The sequence below is a fragment of the Cnephaeus nilssonii genome (genome assembly GCF_951640355.1).
Source record: "Cnephaeus nilssonii genome assembly, chromosome: 1".
Lineage (NCBI taxonomy): Eukaryota > Metazoa > Chordata > Mammalia > Chiroptera > Vespertilionidae > Cnephaeus > Cnephaeus nilssonii.
The window spans coordinates 74,270,169-74,276,986 of record NC_137072.1 but is presented as its reverse complement, the minus strand read 5'-3'; the positions used below and the strand labels follow the sequence as shown (position 1 = coordinate 74,276,986).

Genomic DNA, 6,818 nt, shown 5'->3' with positions numbered 1-6,818 from the left:
CATAGCAATTTGCGTTCCAAGGAAAAGGAAATTACCCTGTCTGTTCATTTGTTTACTTGTAAGCGCCATGAAGCAGAAACTTTGGCTTGTTTTAGGAAGCCATCATCTACAGAGTCCTTGACATATACTAAGTAGGTTCTTAAAAATATCCGTGGACTGAATGGATGACTCCATCATGCTTCATGTTCTGTGTAGAAGTGAGCATCTTTTGGTTAGTATTGGGAAATTGAAAAGCCATAAAGGGCAAATTTGCTTAGACTGTTTCCTCCCTCAAGGTAGCAGCCAACTTTTAACATTTAGATTTCAGCCTTTCAGCACTGCCGTAAAGAAATCAGCCTGGACACAGGTGCTTGCGTGTCAACTGTTTTGTCACTTGCAAGGAGCTAGAGGTGCTGTGGGCCCCAGGATAGGCCTGGTCTGGGGAACAGACCCGTGGGATGAAAACGGTCATAGTCTAGTTCCATACAGTGGTCAGTTCATCTGTAGAAAACCTGTCTCCACGCAGTGGAACAGGTGTGTCCATGTGACTCAGCCCACGGGAGACAAGGAAGAGCAACTTTAGAGCAAGCTGCCATCTGGGCTCATTCATCCCCCAAGGAGGCCGGGAGGCCAGCGGGATACAAAGGAACAAGCACCTCTCTGTCTGGCGTGGACACACGCGTGCGCACACACGCACACACATTGATTAGCAGAGACCAAGGGCCGTGGGAGTCCGTTCTGGCAGAGAAGACTGATGCCATTCCCTGCTATCTCACCCCAAACCAGGCCAATCTTTGTCATCAGGGGGTGTAAGTTTTAGTGGCTTCGGAGCTCAATTTAATTTTTCCCTTTCCTTTTCAAACAGAGAGGCCTGTGTCCTGGACTCTGCTGATCCATGGGAGAATTCCTGTAGGAGGACGAGGCTGAAGCTCTGGCCTAGGGTGATGAAGCAGAGCATTCAGAATGAATGTGTCAATACCTTGTCTGAAAGATCTGTATGTTTCTCTATCATATTTTATTAGAGAAAAATATGCCGGTGTCCTATCAGAATTATTCTTATTTTGTGTGTGTACAATTATCTTAAGCCCCTTGATTTCATTGCGGGAACCAAGGCCCAGAAAGGTTGAATAACTTGCCTTCCTCAGCACGAACAGAGGTAGGCTCCTGTTTTTAGGAGTCAGAACCTCTCCTAACACTTGGCTTTAGGTATGTGTTTAAAAGACAGTTGCATATGGTTGAGAGCTTGGTAGCTTAAGCTGTGAAGCAATTTATAGCCCATGTTTAACCAAATTAAATTATTTTCCCCAGCTCATGCCATGCTGACAGCTGGCAAAAACTGTGTTCACCTTTCTTCTCCCCTCATGAAAAGGGGCTACAGTTATTTTTATACCTGGGATTTGAAGGAAGAAATATAGATTTTAAGTCCAGGTCCGTTGAATTTATTCAGGAGCTTGTCAGGCTGCATATGAACTTTCTGGAGTGCAAATGAAATAAAAACGAGGTCTTTAAGTGATCTCTGTCTCTCTCTTTACCTATTTATGTGTTTAGCTTCACCCCAGGCTAGTCCCAGGTTGAGAAAAAGTAAACTTCTCTGTCCTTTCCTTACTCTTACATCATGCAGTAGTTGACTAAAATAATTACGGAGTGGCAACTTTAATGATCACTCTTTTGCAAGATTGTTTAATAACAACTATAAGTCAAAACAAATATCAGCACAAAGAAAATCTCTATTCTGTGTAGCAAAGTGTTTGTCAGACTTCCACCAAATGAACCGCGTATTTAAAAAGGAGCTGATATTAAGAAACATTTCTGATCATTCTTTGAAGTTTGTAGTAACGAGATATAACATGTCTACTACCACCTTTTTGTTTAGGCCCCCAAATGAGACATGTATGAATGTTATAATTTTGTATAACTCCAGGATAAACATTCAATAATATCTTTCTTCTTTAAATTTTCATTTAAATTCTTTATTGTTTAAAGTATTACATAAGTCTCCTTCCCCCCCCCCCCCATTGACCTCTCCCCAGCTGCTCCTACCCCCCAGCACATGCCCTCATCTCTGTACTGTCTGTGTCCATTGATGATGCTCATATGCATGCATACAAGTCCTTTGGTTGATCTCTTAACCCTCTGCCCCCCCCCCCCCTGCCTTCCCTCTTAGGTTGGATGTATCTGTTTGATGCTTCTATGACTCTGGCTCTATTTTTTGTTCATCAGTTTATATTGTTCATTATATTCCACAAGGAGTGAGATCCTGTGATATTTATCTTTCTCTGACTGGCTTATTTCGTTTAGCATAATGCTCTCCAGGTCCATCCATGCTGTTGCAAATGGTAAGAGTTTCTTCTTTTTTAAGCAGCGTAGAATTCCATTGTGTAGATGTACCAGTTTTTTAATCCACTCATCTGCTGATGGGCACTTAGGCTGTTTCCAAATCTTAGCTATTGTAAATTGTGCTGCTATGAACATAGGGGCGCATATATCCTTTCTGATTGGTGTTTCTGATTTCTTGGGATACATTCCTAGAAGTGGGATCACTGGGTCACATGGGTGTTCCATTTTTAAGGTTTTGAGGAACCTCCACAGTGGCTGCACCAGTCTGTCAATGATATATTTCACTTTTTTTCTTTTCCAATAAAATATACTAACGGGAAAAGAAAAACATGTATAATAGTTGCATTTATGGGTTCTGCAATTTATTGAACAAAATGCTTTCTAGATAATTTCTAGTGATGTCATCACCCTCCTTATCTTATGTAATTAAGAAACTTAAATACTGAAGCCCTTAAGTACAGAACTACAAGGTCTTTATACAGAGATGTGACTGTAGAAAGACACACAAAAATGGAGAAAACTCGCCATGGCAATAATCCTGTCTGCCCGTCAGATGTGTACCCTACTGACGTTGAAAAAATCAACACAGTGCCTATGAGTAGTATTATTTTACCACAGACAACCTTCCTGTTTCAGAATCAAAGAGTGCTCTATGTTTATGCTAGACCAGGAATGCCAGGGCTGCCTATTGAAAAGCTTTCATCTTCCTTCTTGTTGGAGACAGGTTTCGGCCCCTGCTGCCACTAGATGGTGCTTGTCGTTGAAACAAAGGTCTTTCTTCCCATCTTTCTGCTTTCTTTAGGCACCGATTAGGACCTTGGATGTGAAAGAAACTTGATTGATAAGCTAAGTAGTGGGGTGGGTTCTAGAAGGTCATTTAGCCCGGAGTTATTGATTTAAAAAAAATCATTATCAGTAAAGATTACTTACACTGTTTTTCTAATGCCATTAATTTTTTCTGTTCATTCATCTTGTCACCAAGTCGTGTGAACCCTAGACAAAAAGAACAAATAAATCTTTCTTTAGGCTCATGAGAATCAAGCGACATAACTCAAATTTTAGAAGAGGTAAAAAAAAAAAAAATCTCAGGATTTATTGTCCTCACCAGGAATGACATTAGCAAAGGGGACCACATGCAGAGTTAACAAGAGAAGTTAATCAATGACCTTTCAAAGGCAAAACACATGCATCTCAATTACTGGACAATAATCAATAGGAAAGAAAATGGAACATGCTCTTTTAATTGTGGGATAGCAAACAACAAGTAATGAGAATGATAATAGTGGTTGTTGGCTCTTTGCCAAAGACAGCGATTTTTCTCATTAATTTAAGGCACACATAACACTTCACCCCACCGTGCTCTCATTCTCTCTCTGCCTACCACTCCACACACCAACTTTATACCCCTTTCAGGGAAAAATTTTGCCAATCTTGATAGTGAAATGCCTCCAGGAATTACCTATTTATTTTTATGGGAAGGACAGTTGGACGTATGTTGCATCAGAGTACTGAAAAGCATGAGTTTCTTGCACTTTTCCTTTCCCAAACATTCTCCAATGCTGACCAGTCAAGGCTGGTTCATGATTATAATGAGAAATTGCCAGCTATGTTGAAATACATAATCCACAGTGTGAAAAACTGCTGAACAGCCGTGGCAAATTCTTAGTACAAAAGTAGCTTTTGCCTGTGAGCTTGCTTTGGGGTTGCTGATTCTTGCTAACTGTGTGCTCAGGGACTGAAAGTTAATTTTAGTCTAAAAACAAAATATAACTACGCAGGCAAAAGCGTTAAAGCTACGTTTAAAAACACCTTCTATTTTGAATTTCTCAGATCACTGCAGCGAATCACGTAAAATGTGTGAACATACATGTTAGCCAGATGCAACAGCAAACGGCCAGATACATGACATTAATGCATTTTAATCTCAGACATTAGACAGCTTTGGGTGGTTCCCAGTGCCTTCTGAGCATTAACCAAGGATTTTAAACAGGCCAGCATTGTAAAAAGATACAAGCTTATACCTGCTTCTCAAGCACTAGCGAGGCACAATGGGTTTCTTCCAGTTTTAAAAACGGGAAAGAAAGCCTCTGTCCCCAAATTATTTTCCTTCAGATTTTTTTCTTTTTTTTGGTAGGTATAGCATAGTGCGGAAGAAAGATTTGGAACCAGGAACAGGTAGCATGCGAAGTTTATTTATCTTGGCCTTGATGTGTTTTGGTGGGTGCTGTTGAAAATGCTGTTTGGTCATTGGCTTCGGCACGACATATATGCCATGTGGTTCCAATCCATTAATTGGCTCCTCTCTAGCCGTGGTGCCCTTGTTGACAGCCTGCTCCTATGGCTTAATGGTTTACTTAACTGATGGTCATCGGGCTGGGTCATTGATATATTATTAGTATTATTTGCTCGACAAAGGGCGCTTAAGCCTCCTTAATTAGCCTGAGGAACAGAGTAAACGTAAATAATCTCCCTTTGTCCGCTCAAGAAACTCCCTTGGAGGGCGAAAGATGTTTCCCAAACTGCTCAGGGAAGACAGAAGCCATCAGTGACCTAGGCGAGGGCAGACTGAGAACCGTGCTCATCGCAGACACGCCCAGGTGAACGCAGACCACACTGCGAGCCTGCAGCCCTCTCTGGACCCACTCTGCTCAGGTTTTACCGGGGAGCCTCGAGAGGGACGAGGGGCTGGGGAACGCGAGCAACTTCAGTTCTGCGCGAGTTCGTAAGCTCTCCCCAGAGGGGAGCGCCTGTGCACTGGGCAGAGAGCTAGACCTAGCAGCCCGCTCGGGGCGCGAGGGAGAAGGAACCGAGGAAGGCGAGGGCGGCCGGTCGGGAGCAGGGACCCCGCCAGCTCCCCGGGCGGGCGCGGCGCGCGGAGCCCGAGCCCCCGGCGGAAGCGGTGCGGCCCGAAGCCCCTCCCCGTCGCCGCGGATGCCCGGGCTGCTGACGCCCAGCGGCGGCCCAGAGCGGCGGGGGCCGGCCGGGCGGGCGCGAGCGAGGGCAGGGCCGGGGGCTGGCCGAGGCCGCCGGCGGCTTTAAATATGGATCGCGGGCTCGCGCTCGTGGCACAGCCTCCGCCGCGGCCGCTTTCCCCGAGTCCCGGCCCCCTGGCTGGCTCCCGAGGGGCGCCCGGCCGCGCACCGCCGCTGCAGTGTTAGGTACCGGCAGGAGCGGCGGGGAGCCCCGTCGAGATGCGGGGGCTGCACGCGGCAGAGTAGCGTAGCCGCTCTCCCAGCGCCCGCCCGCCCGCCGCGCACCACGCGGGCCGTGGAGACATCTGCCCCCGCGCGCCTCCTCCTGCCCCGTCCTCGCGGGCCGTTCAGGTGCCAGTCCCGCCGGCTCCGGAGACGCGCCCGCCCCAGCGCCCTCGCCCGGCTCTCGCCTCCCTCCGCCCGGAGCCCGCACCCCGCACCCTCCCGTGCGGCAAAGTTGTGACTACTTGGACGCGGGCGGCTCGCTCCCCGCTCGCTCCGCGCCTCGCGCCGACAACTTGCCGCGGCTCGGCCCCGCCGCGCCCGGCCCCGCACCTCCCGGGAGCCCGCGGGCCCCCGCCTCCAGCCCCCGGGCAGCGCTTCGGCGGCCACTACGGCCGGGGTAGCAGCGAAGGCGGCGGCGGCGGCGGCGGCGGCGGCCGCTGCAGCCCCACACTCGGCCGCCAAACTGGAAGAGCGACGGAAGCCGGACCCCAGGAGGTGAGCGCGCGGCTGGGTCGGCGGGTCCGGGCGGGCGCGCTCCCCAGAGGCTGGGAGAGGTCACTTGCGGGCTGGGCATCCCCTGGCCTGGGCGCCGGGGGGAGTGCGGAAGCTGCTTCCGCAGAAAAGTACTTTTTTTCCTTCTTCTTCTCAGCGGTCAGAGGAGGAGTTCGAGTGGTCCTGGCACTGCCCCTCTGCAGAGCCCCCTCCGCGGAGCCCCGCGTGGTGGCCGGGGCTGTGGGGCCAGCGTACGCGGCGGGCTGGGCTCCGGCGCAGTGACACGTGTGTTCCTGTGAGCCGGGGTGGTCCCCGCGGGACGGGGCACCTGCTGGAGGGGAAAACCTCCCCGAGCCCGCTAGCGGGGGAGGCTGGGGGCGCGGCGGTTGCCACCGAGACCTCGGCTCCCACTTGACCGCCGGCTCCGAGACGGAGCCTTCACATCGCTGGCTGGCACGCCGCGGGTGGGGGGTGAGTCAGGCAGATTCTCTGCTGGTGGCACACACACACCATTCTGTGCCAGGGGCTCGGCAGGGGGAGGCAGAGGTTAAACTGGGATTCCTCTTGGCCGGCGACGGCGTAGCTCTCGCTCAGGTACTGGGCAGCATGTGCGTCTTGGCAAGGACAGGTGATTTCTTTTTTTTTTTTGTTAAGTGCATTTTACCCGGCCTTTGCCAGTCCGTTAATAAGAGTCACCACAGGAAGGCAGGGGCTGAGAACTACATCAGCAAACTGCAGCAAACAGTTATTAAAGGGAAAAGTTATTAAAGAACAAAAGAAAGCGCGCGCGCACACACACACACAGACACACAC

General features: G+C 49.6%; 1 protein-coding gene across 1 annotated transcript in view; it reads left to right on the top strand.

Moving 5' to 3' along the window:
* The first annotated feature begins 5,752 nt into the window (after positions 1-5,752).
* The window catches only part of SLC4A4 (solute carrier family 4 member 4), a 345,037-nt gene continuing 343,971 nt past the window's right edge, over positions 5,753-6,818 (top strand). Inside the window, exon 1 of the mRNA XM_079775045.1 lies at positions 5,753-6,008. The gene's annotated coding sequence lies outside the window, so the exon portion shown is untranslated. The remainder of the gene's footprint in view (positions 6,009-6,818) is intronic.